Source organism: Myxocyprinus asiaticus, chromosome 15, assembly GCF_019703515.2.
Source record: "Myxocyprinus asiaticus isolate MX2 ecotype Aquarium Trade chromosome 15, UBuf_Myxa_2, whole genome shotgun sequence".
Classification (NCBI taxonomy): Eukaryota; Metazoa; Chordata; class Actinopteri; order Cypriniformes; family Catostomidae; genus Myxocyprinus; species Myxocyprinus asiaticus.
This window is the reverse complement of record NC_059358.1, coordinates 41,340,092-41,358,471: the sequence shown is the minus strand read 5'-3', so window position 1 is coordinate 41,358,471 and position 18,380 is coordinate 41,340,092. Positions and strand designations below refer to the sequence as shown.

Genomic DNA, 18,380 nt, shown 5'->3' with positions numbered 1-18,380 from the left:
TTACCGCAGAGACGTAGTGCGTGTGGAGGCTTCACACTATTCTCTGCGGCATCCACGCACAACTCACCAGGGCACCCCACCGATAGCGAGAACCACAACCACGAGGAGGTTACCCCAGCGTGACTCTACCTACCCTAGCAACCGGGCCAGTTGGTTGCTTAGGAAGCCTGAATGGATTCATTCAGCATTGCCTGGATTCAAATTTGCGACTCCAGGTGCGGTAGTCAGCGTCTTTAAAGTTTTTCATTTTTTTAAATAAATGAATTTCATTTTCAATGCAAAATCACTAAAGTAAGAATATTCACCGATCCCTCAGCGAGGGAGGGGAGTTGATGATGTAATTGGATATTGTGATATATATACTGTATATACAGTACTGTGCAAAAGTTTAGGCACTTGTGAAAAATGTTGCATAGTGAGGATATCTTTAAAAATAATGAAATAAATAGTTTTAATTTATCACTTAATGTCATACAAAGTCCAGTAAACATAAAAAAGCTAAATCAATATTCGGTGTGACCACCTTTGCCTTTAAAACAGCCCCAATACTCCTAGGTACACCTGGACACAGTTTTTCTTGGTTGTTGGCAGATAGGATGTTCCAAGCTTCTTGGAGAATGAGCCACAGTTCTTCTATCTATTTAGGCTGTCTCAATTGCTTCTGTCTCTTTATATAATCTCAGACTGACACGATGTTCAGTGGGGGGCTTTGTGGGGGCCATGACATCTGTTGCAGGGCTCCCTGTTCTTCTATTCTAATCTTTTCTATTTGCAAAAGTAATGTTTGGGAGTCTAACGTTTATATTTCCTATTGACACACTAAAGCTGAAGATATAAATAACCATCTTAAGACAAATGCTTTTGTGAAACATCTTATGTGCCTAAGACATTTGCACAGTACTGTACATATACACTACCAGTCAAAAGTTTTGAAACACTTACTCATTCTTTATTATATATATATATATATATATATATATATATATATATATATATATATATATATATATATATATTTTCACATTTTAGAATAATAGTAAAGTCATCAAAACTATGGAATAACATAAATGGAACTATGGGAATTATGTTGTGACTAAACAAAATCCAAAATAAATCAAAACTGTGTTATATTTTAGCATCTTCAAAGTAGTCACCCTTTGCCTAGAATTTGCAGACATGTACTCTTGACATTTTCTCAACCAACTTCTTGAGGTATCACCCTGAGATGCTTTTAAACAGTATTGAAGGAGTTCCCATCTATGTTGGGCACTTATTGGCTGCTTTTCTTTATTATTTGGTCCAAGTCATCAATTTCAAAAACTTTTTTGTAATTTTTTTAATTAAATTTTAGTTTTGTAATGAAATAAATTAATATGGTGGCACAATTATATTTTTGTCTACAAAACAAATTTCATACGCCTTCAGATCAAAAGAGTTTTAAGATCATGAGAAAAATTTCAGTCAAATGTTTCAAAACTTTTGACCAGTAGTGTATATATATATATATATATATATATATATATATATATATATATATATATATATATATATATATATATATATATATATTAATAAAAGTATCGTGAACATATTTCTTGCATATCGCCCAGTCCTAGGAGGGAACAAAACAAATGTATTCATACACATTCACATTCATTACCTTTCCGAAGCAGCTAAACTGGGTCCTGTATGAAGGTAAAATAGTGCCTAAATGATTTGCATGTGCAGAGTAAGATTTGTGAAAGCATAAATAAAATTGCAAGCATAAAAAATAAATTGCATGCGCACAGAATGTTTTGTAAAAGTGTAAATCAAGTTGCAAGCATAAGAAACAAATATTAGCAATACTTTAATGCTTTCCAAAAGTGTAATTCATGTGTTTTGAATTTGTAATTGCATATTAACGCAAAGTAAATCTGTTGTGTATTCTTCTGACTTCCTATCTTTTGCGCTTACACTTTTGGAACTGTTTTTCCATTGCGAACCTACAATCAGTGGTAGGGGCAGTGGTAGCTCAGCGGTTAAGGCTCTGGGTTACTGATCAGAAGGTCAGGCGTTCAAGCCCCAGCACTGCCAAGATGCCACTGTTGGGCCCTTGAGCAAGGCCCTTGACCCTATCTGCTCCAGGGGCGCTGTATCATGGCTGACCTTGCACTCTGACCCCAGCCTAGCTGGGATATGTGAAAAAGAAGAATTTCACTGTATATGTGCAAATGTGTGATAAATAAAGAAAATTATAATTAATTATAAATTATAATCAGCAATATGCAAGCAAAGAAAGGGTTTAAAGAACGCAAAACGGATTGACCGCATGGAATCAGTCTGTATGTGTAAAATAAACTACTGCAAATGCGTAAGTGACTTGTGTTTGTGGCATAAATATTTTCCAGAAATAATCCGATATACACTGTTCCATCTTCCCTTTGTTGTGCTCACACTTTTGCCATGACTGAAAAGAGTTTTGCAAGCTTGGGGGAAGGCAGGTCTGCTTCTAGTAACCAATCAACTGAGGTTTTCCTTGACCAGTTTACTCTGACCTGATTGGTTTAATAACGTGACAGACAGCTTCTTCTTCATTTGGCTCAGCATCATTCCTCTGTGTATCTCTCCTCTCTTGAATATTAAACTGAAATATTAATACATACACATTCTTTTATTGTGAAAGTAAAGTTGAGCAGACACCGTTTATTGATATACATATGATTCTCAATCTGGTGTTCAAATGTTTCTTCTTGTTGCTGTTCATTATTTACATTTTTGCGATGAAAATTGTTCTGTCACGCTTGTGACTTCCTTTATGCTTTTACAAATTTTACTCTGCGCATGCAAATCATTTAGGCACTATTTTACCTTCATAGTCCTGGGATGAAAGGTAATAAAACACCAACATTAAACCCGCAACAACCCACAATAAGTGATGCATTTGCATGGACAATGAAATACACGACTGGTAGCCCATGATGGAGAGAATGCCAAAGAGATGTTGCCCTTCACAACTGTTGAAAAGCCATCTTTCAAAAAGTTTAAAAACACACATTTTAATTGCACTTAATTTTTTTTTCAGATTCATTTGAATTTTTAGTTAAAATAAATAAAAAATAAAATTCAAAGTTTGAAATCAAGCTGCCTTGCGTTCTTGTGTAGGCTATTGCTTAAAAAAAATTATTTACCACTTAGCGTCCAACCAGCGGTAATACCAGTGTTAGTTGGTTTGAACGTGAACACCGCAACGGTGTGAAAATTATGATATCGTGGCTAGTCTATTCAGAATAAAACTATATTTAGAGCATGTTTCAAACAAATATTCTTAAACAATAAAAAAAATTAAAAATTCTGATATTTTTGTGACATGTAAAGGTCTAATAAAGTAATACATAATTACAGTACACATGAACTGCCCGCTACAGATGCCAGAAAATGCTCAAGCTCTTTGGCGCCAGATAAAAATACACGCTCAGACTGCCATAGTCTGTGAAGGTGTAACTTAAAACTTTCACTAAAGACCTTTCCTATAAATATTAAGAAATGAATAATTAAAACTGCCTGATATTTTGTTACCTAACCTGCAGAACTGTCAACCCGGCTGTGAAACAGAGTGATACAGAATGAGATATAAAATACCAATTATTATACTAAAGTGGCATAACATACCTACTATCATAGTATAATAAAGGTATTTTAGTTTCTGTACCTATATAATTTCTATATATTTCTGATGGAAATGTATTAAACTTTTAAGTGATGTTGTAGATAAATAAACACATTTGTTAGAAAATTGGGTCATCAGGTCAATATGTCAGTTGAGCGTCACTGCACTTCATTGCACTTTGAGATTCAATATCCAGTCACTGCATTTCAACTGTTGCCACAACAGTATTTGCATTGTCTCAAGTACTGCTGTGGCAACAGTTCAAATGCAGTGACTGGATATTGACCAACTAATTTGGTTGGTCGGGGTTGTTAAAAGGGTGGAGCTTCTGTGGGCTGGAGGGAAAAAGAACAGAGTGACTCTTTGCACTAGGCAATGGCGGACTGACCATGGGGAGAACCGGGACTTTTCCGAACAGGGCCGAATACACCCCAGTGGGAACGATTTCTCTTCCCAGTCTGCCCCTGGAACTAGGTGTAAATAGAACCTACCACACAGCACTATATTTTATATTTTGGTCTGTTCTCACCCAAAACTAATTGGATCGCTTCAGAAGACATGGATTTCATTTTTGGGTGAACTGTCCCTTTAAAAGTCTCTCATCATTTACTCACCATCATACCATCCCAAATGTGCACGACTTTCTTTCTTCTGATCTGCTGAACACAAACAAACTTTTTAGAAGAATATCTCAGCTCTGTTTGTCCATACAATGCAAGTGAATGCTGGCCAGAACTTTGAAGCTTCAAAAAGCAAATAAAGGCAGCATAAAAGTAATCCATACAATTCCAGTGGTTACATCCATGTCTTCTGATGCAATGTGATAAGGTGTGGGTGAGAAACAGATCAATATTTAAGTCCTTTTTACAATAAATCTCCACCTTTGACCAGCCCTGCCCAGTAGGTGGCGATATGCACGAAGAATGCGAATCACCAAAAAAAAAAAAAAAAGAAACAAAAGAAAAAGAATGTGAAAGTAAAAGTGGAGATGTACAGTAAAAAAAAAATTGATATTGATCTGTTTTTTACCCACAACTAGCATATCACTTCTGAAGACAAGGATTAAACCACTGGAGTCGTATGGATTACTTTTATGCTACTTTTATGTGCTTTTTGCAGCTTCAAAGTTCTGGTGACCATTCACTTGCATTGTATGGACCTGCAGACCTGAAATATTCTTCTAAAAATCTTCATTTGTGTTCTGCTGAAGAAAGAAAGTCATACACATCTGGGATGGCATGAGTGTGAGTAAATGCTGAGAGAATTTGGGTGAACTATCCCTTTAATAAATCTGGCAGAATGTCAACAGATACCGTGCCATTCAAAAGTATTCAGTATTATACTGAAAATACCATAATTATATGCATAGTTAATACATACTTAATTATAATACCATGGGTTTCTTACTGAAGTACCTTAAGTAAGCACCAGTTTAATAAATAAAATACCATGTTATCCTCAAAGTAACGTGATCATAATGTACCCAGTAGTATAGTATTACGATTTCATACCATCAGTGAACCATGCCATCACAATCGCAACAGACACTTCCTCGATTCTGACTTTCGCACATGAGAAATGGTTATATAATGTGGATTCCTTCTCCGTTTCTCATGCTGTTCTGTGTGTACAGATCATCAGCTGATTTACCGTGCAGAGTTTGAGACAGCAGCTCCTTCTTGTGGACAATTGAAACATCGACGAAAAGCGACTGTCAATAAATTCATTTTTATGTCTGGTGAGGTATTTCGTCTGCTTTTACGTCTTTGTAATCTGCTCAACACTTTTAGTGCATATTAAAAGAAGTCTGTTGAAGCTTAGTGACATTCTTCAGGAGTTTCTTTTGACCATGATGTATAAATAAGACGGGATCCATTTTGCTCGGTTCTGGTTGATCCAGACACGCCGTGCAGTCTCGAGAGTCCTCCAGCAGAACCGAACCGTATGCAGCCACACTGATGGTGGATCTGCTGCGGAGGATCCATAGAGCTTCAGAAACTGCAGTGCTCACTGTCAATAATCCAGTATGAATGCCTTCTCAGGTACTGAATTTCAGTTGAGGTCTATTGTGTTTCTTCAACTATGAGCACATTTTTACTTTTAAAACACGTTTCACACTCTAGCAGGTTTAATTGATTTGTCCACAAACAATGTCCACAATGGATATACATGCACAATAGGAGATTTTTGTCATTTATGTTTTCAGGGCCATAATAATAATACTACTAATAATAATAATAGTAAATAGTAAATTTGATTTTTATAGCTTCTTTCATAAAATGTAGCTCAAAGTGCTTCACAGGTGTATATATATATATATATATATATATATGTATATATAACAGTAGGGTCAAGTGTTTAATATCATTTTAAAGAAAAATGTGTAAGATTTTTTTTTTTTTTTTAATGATATAGATTATGATAAAGTCTGAGACTCTCAGCCTAAGAAACTGCTGAAAAAATCACAAAAGAAGTTGAGCCACAAATGTACTTTTTTTTCTTATTTTTTTGATTTGACATTATATACCTCAGGATGTAAATAAGGTAGGTCCAAAAAACTGCTTTTGTTTTCTTCCCAATCATGTCACCTGTAACTGAGTAAAAAATGTTGTTGTGTCAAAGCAATACAAAGTTATGGAATTACAAAAATAATTGATCCTTGTGTCCAAAAACGTCTCCAGTGGTCGAAAAGCCTCTCCAAACAAAATAAAACATAATAATTGTACATAAGTTCTAATTATGCATGCAGACACAACAATGATTAAAGGTTTGCTTTCTCTTTTCAAAGCATGCAGACATGATTTTAGTAATGAGATTTCATAGAATGAGTTTCATTCTGTGCCATTTGAGTCATCGAGTCTATGTCATGTACTTGGCACCATCTCCTGGTGGCCATATTTAATTACAGTCAACAATCACACGTCTCTCTGCCCAAATATGGATTACTTTTTGCACCGAGCTGAGCCCCATCCGGTTGGTTTAGCATTCCATGACACTGCATCATTTCCGATGACGTCATCTGATCCATGAAAGCTAACGTGTTTTTAGCCAGATAGCCAGATGCTGCATTCACTGTGCACATTGTGCTTTGTGTCAATTATCTAATGATCTATGCATCCGATTACCTTGTGTGTGGGCTCTTTTGAAAGATAATTGCCTCTAAGTAATGGTATGTGATTTTGTGTTATGTTTATTTTTTGTGAAGATATAAGCGAAAACACGGCATAGGAGCAACATCTGTTCACAGGTCAAACGTATGTCAAAGACATATACTTAGCTATTTTCCGGCAGGCCCATCCGAGCTTAATGGGTTAAAGTAATTGTTCACTCAAAAATAATAATTTTGTTGTCATTTACTCACCTTTATGCCATCTCAAACTCGTTTAACTTTCTTCTGCAGAACACAAATATATTATGAAGGATATATGATGTGTTTTGTCGATACAAAGCCAGTCATGTGCGAGGAAGTGTAATCGAGCTTCTGTCATGAACACACCAAGGAAACTGCAGATGTTAAGATTTATACTGAAAAAGGAGTTACATGTTTGTGGTGGTGGGGGCGTGGTCGAGTGCCGGCTTGTGAATGGAGAGCGAGATCGGGAGATGAGAATGGTGAGGATCATCACCTGTCATTGATTGTCTCTAACAGCTGTTTGTCAATGCAGCGAGCGTGGAGACGGTTTTAAGAGCAAGCCAGACACCAGTGAGGGGAGAGAGAGCAGCACACACCCAGAGTCTGTGTTGTGTTGAGTCTGCTAAAATGCAAGTTTTGTTTGTAAAATAAACATACCTTTTGAGTTGGATTTCGCTGTCTCCCGCTTCCTCCTTGTACCACTTAGTGAACCTGTTACAATGTTGCTCTGTTTCTCACCAAAAAAGTATCGTATCACTTCAGAAGACATGGATTAAACCACTCGAGTTGTATGGATTACTATTATGATGCCTTTATGACCTTTTAGAGATTGGAAGTTTTGGACCCCATTGACCTACATTTTATGGATAGTGCAAAAATACATACATCTATGAAAATATGTTTTCATGTTCCACAGAAAAAAAAGTCATACATGTTTGAAATAAATAAGGGTGAGTAACTGATGCACATTTTCATTTTGGGGTGATCTATTCCTTTAAAGGCATTTGAAGTATTGCCAAAATACATGATGAATGCATGGTAAAGCATTTTCAAAGCAGTTTTTGACTATAGATAAAAGAAAAAGCGGAACTTTGTCAATTTTAGTAGAAATCAACCCCTGGGAAAAAATTGAAGAAATACTTAAATATTTTAGTGAATATTTTAAGCAGTTGAGATTATTTGGTGTTAGGCAACAATTTGCTTGTATGTGCTCTCTTGCAGGCAGCATGATGCTTGAACTGGAGGAGCATGTGCATGAACTTGAGACCTGGTCAGAAGGGAAAGGTGTCATTGTGCAGGGAGCTTCTGGAACCTTCTGCTCTGAATCTGATCTGAATGCAGCTATAGTGAACCCACATGTGAATCTCAGCCTAATCTATGTATTCCTATTATCAGTTAAAGGGGTCATGCTAGGAAGAATCAAATTCTTATTAATATTCTGAGATAAAAGAAAAAACGACTTGTTCTGAATTTTTCCTACTTTCTGATATCAGACAGTTAATACATTTGAACGCATGACTGTATTTAATTCTACATGTGAAAACGACATTTACATAGAAGTCTAAAAAAGGCACAGCAACAATAAACCGCCTGTTTAATTGTAAGGATCAGAGAGAGAGAGTGGAAAATGGTCATGATTAAACTAAAGTTTTTGTGAAAAAAAGAAAGAAAAAGAAATACTCATGGACCTCAGTGAAAAAATTAATTAAATAAAAAAAATTATATGACCCGATAATGCATAACTGATGTATAATTCTAGTATTTCTTGTAGTGTACAAGAAAAACAGCACACATTGCAGTGCTATGTTTGTTTCTTGACAAATTATCTATTTTCTAAGATGGCATGAAGATGTGTGAGTTTATGTAGAACACACTAACACTAACACGACAGGTTTGTCTGTCTGAAGAAACATCTTTTCAATCTTTTAGTCTTTAGATCACCAAGGGTATGATATTATTTTTCAAACTAAATTGAAAGAATTGAGAGAATCTTTACCACACCAAGTAAATTAGCATTTGCCCCTGATTTTTGAAGTATTTCTTTTCAGTAGATATGTTAATATTTGAATACTAACCTACTACTAACTGAATAATTCAGTTTACACTATATATTGACTTTTGTTTTTTATCAAAACAATGAGTGAATCAGTAAGCATTATGCAGTGATAAGTGCTTCAATATGTGGTTGCTAAATTGACATTTAACCACATCATTTTATGTGGGCATTTTGTCTTAATTTTGAGATATATATATATATATATTTATATACCTTTTTCACAGACTGTGATGACATGTTTCTGCTTCATTTAGTAGTGTTTATCTAGCAAACTGAATATTTTCAGTTTTGTAATTTATTTAAAATGACATTTATAACATTATTCTTTCAATAAAATTACAGTGGTATTAGTCAAAAAAAAAAAAAAAAAAAACAAAAATTTGTTAACACTATTGTGATGGGGTTTCAAATGTAGCTCTTAAGAGTAGTTCACCCAAAAATATAAATTCTCTCATCATTTACTCACCCTCATGCAATCCCAGATGTGTATGACTTTCTATCTTCTGCAGAACACAAATTAAGATTTTTAGAAGAATATTTCAGCTCTGTAGGTCCATAAAATGCAAGTGAATGGTGACCTTTGAAGCTCCTAAAAGCACAAAAAAATCTGCATAAAAGTAATCCATATGACTCCAGTGGTTAAATCCATGTCTTGTGTGAGTGAGAAACAGATCAAAATGTATGTCCTTTTTTACTATAAAACTCCACTTTCACTTTTTTGTTTGCGTTCTTCGTGCATATCGCCACCTACTGGGCAGGGAGGAGAATTTATAGTAAAAAGGACTTAAATATTGATCTATTTTCCACCCACATCTCTCATATAACTTCTGAAGATGTCTGTTAAACCACTGGAGTCATATGGATTACACTTATGCTGCTTTTTTGTGCTTCACAATTTTAGTCACCATTTACTTGCATTGAATGGACCAACATAGCTGAAATATTCTTCTAAAAATCTTAATTTGTGTTGAGCAGAAGAAAGAAAGTTATACACATCTGGGATGGCATGAGGGTGAGTAAATGATGAGAGAATTTTCAGTTTTGGGTGAACTATCCCTTTAAGGGTGTAGACATCTTTCTCTCTATCCAATTTTTATAATCCACCGCTCTGTATTTTTTCCTCTTTTGGAAAGTCATAGAAATGTAATAGTGGATTTTTTTCTTCTGACATTGGAGCAAATGGGAATGTTAAGAAATATTAGCTGTGACCTCCATTCACAGCTATAAAAGTTTACCCCACTATAGTTTACTTCCACATCCATAATTCTATATTTTGAAACTTAAACTTTTTATGTTTTGCTTGAAAAGTGCTTGTGCCTTTAAAATACTTTTAAAATACTACATTTGTTTGATATTTTATGTAATGCAAAGATATTCATTTTAAGTGTGTTTGAAGTCTCCAAATACTTGTTGGAGCCATTTATTAGCCATTCTCCAAGCTAAGTCAAAGCTAAACTCCTGTTCCTTTAGGTAGGTTGCCACTCATCTCAGTGGCACTAGTGGAGGGAAGGATGTTGAGTAATGGAGCAGAACTCACCACTGCCTGTGACTTCAGGTAAAAAAGCACCCATATTTTGACATAATTGTTTAATTATTATTATTTATTTATTTTTTATATCCAGTTTAGTAGAGGGTCACCATTTTTTCTCTATTTCCAGGTTGATGACATCAGATGGTGTTATCAAATTTGTCCATAAGCATATGAGTTTAGTACCTGGATGGGGTGGAGCCACAAGACTAGTTTGTATTGTTGGCAGCCAAAATGCCCTGAAACTGCTCGGTGGGGCTAAAAAGGTTGATCCAGACTTTGGAAAACAGATTGGACTGGTTGATGAGGTACTTCATTGCTCCACTGGTGAGGGCAGCAGTCTAGTTCATGCAGAGCAGTGGCTGAACCAGTTCATTAAAGGGCCGGCCCCAGTAATCAGAGCTGTGAAGAAAGTTGTCATCTCTGGAAGAGAGCTTCCACTCAATGAAGCCCTTAAAATGGAGAGAAATGTGTTTGGAACAGTATGGGGTGGTCCAGCCAATCTTGAGGCACTGGCTTTGAAAACAAAACATAAGTGATTGAAAACATCATCATCACTGATTAACGTATTAAAACTGTAACACAACTGAATGAGTCTGTTTGCTTGTTCTTTGTCAGTTGTTATGTGTTTTGACCTCCTGTGTATACCTGTTCCCATCGTGGATGTTTTCTTTGATCCTGTGCTCTCCCATCGTATTTGTTTACTTTGTTCCTGTGTTTTCACCATTACTTTGTTTATTTTATTAAAGAACTGTTTCGCCGCACCTAGATCCAGCTTTCGTGACTTCCTTTCACACGTTACAGAACAACTGACCCCACAAATGGATCTAGCGGCGATGTTCGTCCAGTTGAGCCGGGAGGATTTGCCCATAGGGGAATACTCCCTTTGTTTCAACGTCATTGCCAGCTTCTCGGGATTTGTGGACTCCCATTGTAAGTCGATTTACCCGATTGGACTATTAGCTCACCGGTGGAGGGTTTTGCCGGAGATGGGAGACCACTCTTGGAGAGAGTACATGAGGTTAACCCAGGAAACTCTCGCTTCTGAGGATCCTCCTCTCTCTGTACCGATCCACGCCTGAGTCCTCTCCACGCCGTGTCACAGACACATCTGAGTCCTCTCCACGGAATGTCACAGCCACGTCTGAGTCTGCTCCACACCATGTCACAGCCATGTCTGAGTCCTCTCCATGCCATGTCACAGACACGTCTGAGTCCTCTCCACAGAATGTCACAGCCACGTCTGAGTCTGCTCCACGCCATGTCACAGCCACGTCTGAGTCTGCTCCACACCATGTCACAGCCACGCCTGAGTCTGCTCCACGCCATGTCACAGCCACATCTGAGTCTGCTCCATGCCATGTCACAGCCATGCCTGAGTCTGCTCCATGCCATGTCATAGCAAGTTGAATTATCCACCCCTGATGCCACAGCTTCGCCCCCTGAGCCTACAACAGCTCTGCCTTCCATGGCTCCATGTATGGTCAGGAAGACCCTTCCTCACAGTTTGTCAGTACTCCTGCCTACCACGGCCAATGAGCCGACACCCACGCCTGCCACGGCCAATGAGTCAATGCCCACGTCTGTCATGGCCAACGAGCTGGAAGCTTCGTCCATCCCAGAGCCTGCATTGCTAGCCTCGTCCGTCCCAGAGCCAGCGTTGTCAGCCTCGTCCGTCCCAGAGCCTGCGTTGTCAACTTCGGCCTTCCAGAGGAGGAGGAGGAGAAAGGTTTTCTGTTTCCAAGTCTCTGCCCATGTACATGACCACAGAGGTCATCTCCGAGTCTCTGCCCATGTACATGCCCACTGAGGTCGTTTCCAAGTCTCAGCCCATGTTCACGACCACAGAGGTCGTCTCCAAGTCTCTGCCCATGTACACGACCACAGAGATCGTTTCCGAGTCTCTGCCCATGTACACAACCACAGAGGTCGTCTCCGATTCTCTGCCCTTGTACATGACCATCGGAGGTCGTTTCCAAGTCTCTGTCCATGTTCATGACCACAGAGGTCATCTCCGAATCTCTGTCTACGCCCACGACCACAGAGGTCGTTCCCTAGTCTCAGTCCATGCCCACGACCACAGAGGTCATTCCCGAGTCTCTGTCCATGCCCACGACCACAGAGGTCGCTCCCGAGACTCTGCTCATGTTCACGACCACTGAGGTCATTTCCCAGTCATCCTGGACTCTTAGCCTCGAGCCTTCTATGGCTCGAGCCTCTATGGCTTCGCCCCTCGAGCCTCCCATGGCTCTGCCTTCCACAGCTCCGCTCTTCGAGCCTCCCACGGCTCCGCCTTCCACGGCTTCACCCTTCGAGCCTGCCATGGCTCCGCCTTCTACGGCTCTGCCCCTCAAGCCTCCCATGGCTCTGCCTTCCACAGCTCCGCTCCTCGAGCTTCCCACGGCTTCACCCCTCGAGCCTCCCATGGCTCCGCCTTCCACGGCTTCACCCCACGAGCCTCCCACGGCTCCGCCTGACATGGCTTCACCCTTCGAGCCTTCTACGGCTCTGCCTGCCACGGCTTCGCCCCCCAGGCCTACTACAGGTCCGCCTTCAACGGCCCAGTCTCTAGTCTGTGGTCGCCACACAGGCCTCCTGATCCTGTTTCAACCCTGTGGCCGCCAACCAGGCCTCCTGATCCACTCCCTACCCTGCGGTGGTCTTCTGGGCCTCCTGGTCGTCCTCCTGATCCACTCTGGTATCCTTGGTCTCCTGGCTGTCCGCCTGATATACTCTGGTCTTCTGGCTGTCCACCATCATAGGGCACGAGGGAAGCATCTCTGATTGGTGGGTGTATTACTTGTATGAATTTGCCACCTCATATTATTATGACGAATTCCCTTAAGATTGGGTTGAACTCACCATTCACTTTTGTTGATTGTAAAAGTGCTCTTTCTGCTTAAGATTCTGCCTAATATCTTTTGTTGTGTTTCACAGAGAAACAAATAATATTGGTTTGGAACAACATAAAAAATGACGATTTTCATTTTTGGATGAACTATCCCTTTAAGACTTTAATCAGCTGGCAGTTAGCCTTTAGTCAGTTCCCGAACAGTCTAATCGATCGTTACCTATTCCCTATAGTAAATACTGTTTGGGATTATCATGGGAAACAAAGATGAGTATATTATTAATTGCATAATTATACTGGGTTGGCTAATTTTTAGGGTTGCACCTTGGTGCCCCCTCAAACAAAATAGGTGCATGACACCCCTGCCTAAAACAGTAGTCTAATATCGAAGCTGGAGAACTGGAGTATGAGCTTTCCAATAATAATGTAAATATTAAATACGAATTTTAAATATGCTTGATCGTTTCACTTTCTTTGTGTGTTTTCTCCTTTTTTTTTTTTTTTTAGCTCCTGAGGTGTAGCAACCGAAAGTCTGAAATGGAAGCAAAATAATTAATTATAATAATTATAATAACCCCCATTGTCCTGCTGGAAAAACCAATCATCAGAGTTGGGGAACATTGTCTGAACAGAAAGAAACATGTTTTCTTCCAGGACAACCTTGTACATGGCTTGATTCACGCATCCTTCACAAAGACGAATCTGCCAGATTCCAGCCTTGCTGAAGCACCCCTAGATCATCACCAATCCTTCATCAAATTTCACAGTGGGTGCATGACACTGTGGCTTGAAGGCCTCTCCAGGTCTCCGTCTAACTATTAGACGTCCAGGTGGAGGATCGGTGATGATCTGGGGGTGCTTCAGCAAGGCTGGAATCGGGCAGATTCATCTTTGTGAAGGATGCATGAATCAAGCCACGAACAAGGTTGTCCTGGGAGAAAACTTGTTTCCTTCTGCTCTGACAATGTTCCACAACTCTGAGGATTGGTTTTTCCAGCAGGACAATGCTCCATACCACACAGCCAGGTCAATCAAGGTGTGGATGGAGGACCACCGGATCAAGACCCTGTCATGGCCAGCCCAATCTCCAGACCTGAATCCCATTGAAAACCTCTGGAATGTGATCAAGAGGAAGATGGATGGCCACAAGCCATCAAACAATGCCGAACTGCTTGAATTCTTACGGCAGGAGTGGCATAAACTCACCCAACAGCAATGTGAAAGACTGGTAGAGAACATGCCAAGACGCATTAAAGCTGTAATGGGAAATCAGGGTTATTCCACCAAATATTGATTTCTGTATTCTTCCAAAGTTCAAACATTAGTATTGTGTTGTTTAAAAATAAATATGTTCTTTGCATTATTGGAGGTCTGAAAACACTGCATCTTTTTTGTTATTTTGACCAGTTGTCATTTTCTGCAAATAAATGCTCTAAATGAAAATATTTTTATTTGGAATTTGGGAGGAATGTTGCCAGTACTTTATAGAATAAAACAAAAATGATAATTGTCCTCAAACACATACCTATATATAGTAAATCCAGAGCAACTGATAATTTTGCAGTGGTCTCTTAATTTTTTTCCAGAGCTGTATTGTAACCATGACAGTAACCATGTTGATTTTGTGGTTACTATGTTTTTACTACAAATACCATAGTTAAACTATGGTTACTGTAAAACAATTATTTTTATTAAGGGCAAACCCCAATTGAGCCTATAACCCTGTTATCTCTAGCTACTATAATAGAGCATTTAAATCTTTCAACTTCCCCATCTGATCCTGTCCCTCCACGTATGTTGAATTTGTGTGATATCATGGGGCCTAGTGTGCAATCTACGATTAACAGCTCTTTATCGAATGGTATTGTTCCTATCTGTCTTAAGCAGGCAGTGGTTCAGCCTCTTATTAAAAAAACAAATCTTGATCCCGCTATTTTAAATAATTAGCATCCTATTTTTAAATTATAATTTTTTATTGAAGATTTTAGAGAAAGTTGTTTTGTCTCAGATTTCTTCATTTTTAGTAGAGAATGTCAGGATTTAGAGCTTATCACAGCACAGAGTCTGCTTTTTTAAAAGTTTTTAATGATATTTTATTAGCTGTCTACTCAGGTCTCTGTTATTTTTATGATATTAGACCTTAGCGCTGCTTTTGACACTACTGACCATGCTATCCTTTTGGATCAGTTGAAGTGTGAGGTTGACATTCAGGGGACTGCGCTAAAATGGTTTAAGTCTTATTTAGCAGATTCTATGGTTAAAAGCAGCTAATATCATCTTAGAGTTATTTCTAAAATAAAACCTTTTCTTGGATTTAAGATCTGGAGGTGATAATTCATGCTTTTATTTCATCCCGCCTCGACTACTGTAATTTCCTTTACTTGGGAATTGGTCATAAGCAGTTGTCCTGTCTACAACTTGTGCAGAATGCGGCAGCCTGGTTACTGACTGGCACCAGGAAAAGGGAACATATTACTCCCATCTTGTCTTCCCTTCATTGGTTGCCAGTTAAGTACAGAGTTTACTTTAAAATTGTATTGTTTTGTAACAGGGGTAAAAGGGAAAAGAGGAGGCGGGAACTGGACGAAGCATCAAAGTAATGTTTAATTAAAGCAAAAGACACAAACATAAACACATACAGGGCAGCTTCCTTTAGCTCTCTCTCTCTCGCGAACTGTCACCTTCAGCGGCCTTTATCCCTCTCGTCGGCTTGATTAGCCTGATTAGGGGCTGGGTGTGTGTCATCATGGCCCGGCCCCACCCTCCTCCTTGCCACATGTTTGTTTTTAAATCAATACATGGCCAGTCTTCACAGTACATCAATGACCTTCTTAGGCCCTATAATTCTTCTAGACTATTGAGATCGTGCAACCAAATGCTGTTAGCAGTTCCAAGATCTAGACAGAAATCAAAAGGTGATCGAGCCTTTTCTGTGGTTGACCCCAAAGTTATTAAGTCTGAGTAATGAATTAATTTTTAAGTGAGTGAAGAAATTTTCAAGTGTGTTGTAAAGGTATGTCTCTTATGTTCTGTTGTTTTCTTCCTTTTTATTGTTTGTTCCACAAATATTGTGAAGCACTTTGGATAATGTAAACATTTAAAAAGTGCTATATAAATAAGGATGAGTTGAGTAAGTTCGAAATTCAATGCAAATTTTAATTGGTTAACATTAGACAAGACAAAAGTATCACATGTATGTATGAATAATCCACTGTATGAACGTGTGTGTTTTAACTCTCTTCTGTCCTATACAGCTGATAGACCTATTTACTATTTAGTATACTCCATACAGCTCAATATAAGATATGTAACATAAATTGTCACTTCTTTTCTGTAACTTCTTATCATTAATTCATTCTACAATTAGTTTTTAATAATTTAAAATGTTTAACTATTGGTAGAGTGCTTAAACGTAAATATATATACCAAGATGCCCCATGGCTTTGGGCAGCAAACTTTTTTTTTTTGAATTTAATATCAAGTTATTAATAGTCATGTAAATTATATGTTATATTATTATTATTATTATTATTATTATTATTATTATTATTATTATTATTATTATATTCAGATAAATGGATGATTCTGTAATTACAGGCACTTAACCTGATCATTACCATATATATATGTTTGTGTGTGTGTGTGTGTGTGTGTGTGTGTGTGTGTGTTTCAGGAAAAAAAAAATTCTAACTAACTATAATAATATAAATTATTATTTTCTGTTATGTCATCTGTAAAGATAAATTTGATCAAACGGCGTGCCATAGACATAACGTTTTTCACTTCTCCCCTGACTGCAGCCATCTACTCTCGTCTACTTTCAAGGCGAGGCATTTAGCATCTCGAACATCTCGCTTTAAAAATGAATAGTAACATAAGTTAAAACCCTTTTCAAATAACACAATATGTACATTCATTCTATAACAAACTATATAATTCAAATTATAATGAAAATAAAGCCAGATCATTCTTACAAAATTATTCACTCCAGTAATCTCAGATCAGTTTAGAAACATTTGTGAAGCTGACCTTTCTTTAGATGAACTCACAGAAGCAGCTCATTCTATGAAAGGCAAGTCCCCGGATTCAGATGGTTTGACCATCGAGTTTTTTATACACTTTTGGGAAATAATCAAGATTACATTGCTTAGAATGTATATTGAATGTATTAATAATGAAAATATTTGTACAACCATGAAACAAGGTCTTATTACCCTGATACCAAAACCAGAAAAAGATCCTCTTTGCCTTGATAACTGGAGGCCAATTGGCTTATTGAATATAGATTACAAAGTCTTTTCATTAGTTTATGCGAAAAGGTTAAAAACAGGTTTAGCTGAGATAATCAATGAAACTCAAACCGGATTATGTCTAAAAGGTATATAAATTGTAATATCAGACTGATATTAGATTTTATAGATTATTCACACTACATTAACTCAGATGCAATTCTATTGTTTTTGGATTTCTACAAAGCATTCGACACCATCAAACACATTTTTCTGTTTTCAAATCTAGATCAATTTGGCTTGAGTGAAAATTTCATTAAAATAGTCAAAATGATATACAAGGATATTAATAGCTCTGTCATCTTACAATTTTCAGAAAAAATAAATAAACATTTCCATACATGTAGTCTCACTCAGTATTGTTCAGGACAAAGTGATGTCACATATAACTAATTATTTTCTTTCCAGTACATTATCAGACATTTATTATTAATAAAAAGAAAAACACAAAGTTTTCCAGATTTAGCAATAAACATATTAGAAATGTTTTTCATTTAAGGAAAGGAATAACCCCCAGGGGAATTTTTGTTTTGTTTTTCTCACTAAGAGAAAATATTAATTGGAAAAAGGCATGGCTGCTACCATACAAATTCTGTATCTCAATAAAGTTAGAGAAATACACCTTCAAAATCTTACATAGAATATACCCTATATATATATAGTGTGTGTGTGTGTGTGTGTGTGTGTGTGTGTGTATCTATATCTATCTATCTGTCTATCTATCTATCTATATATATATTGCATGATATTGTAAGGTTTGCACATTGCACATTTCAAATTTATAAAAAATTTCCATCAAATTGAACTTAGTAAAGTTTAACAAAATTAACTTATTGAAACATATATTTATTTTTAATTTGATGAAATTTTGTTA

At 37.5% G+C, this 18,380-nt stretch overlaps 1 pseudogene; it reads left to right on the top strand.

Moving 5' to 3' along the window:
* Positions 1 to 5,655: 5,655 nt before the first annotated feature.
* Positions 5,656 to 10,905, top strand: LOC127452658 (ethylmalonyl-CoA decarboxylase-like; annotated as a pseudogene).
* The last annotated feature ends 7,475 nt before the right edge of the window (positions 10,906 to 18,380 follow it).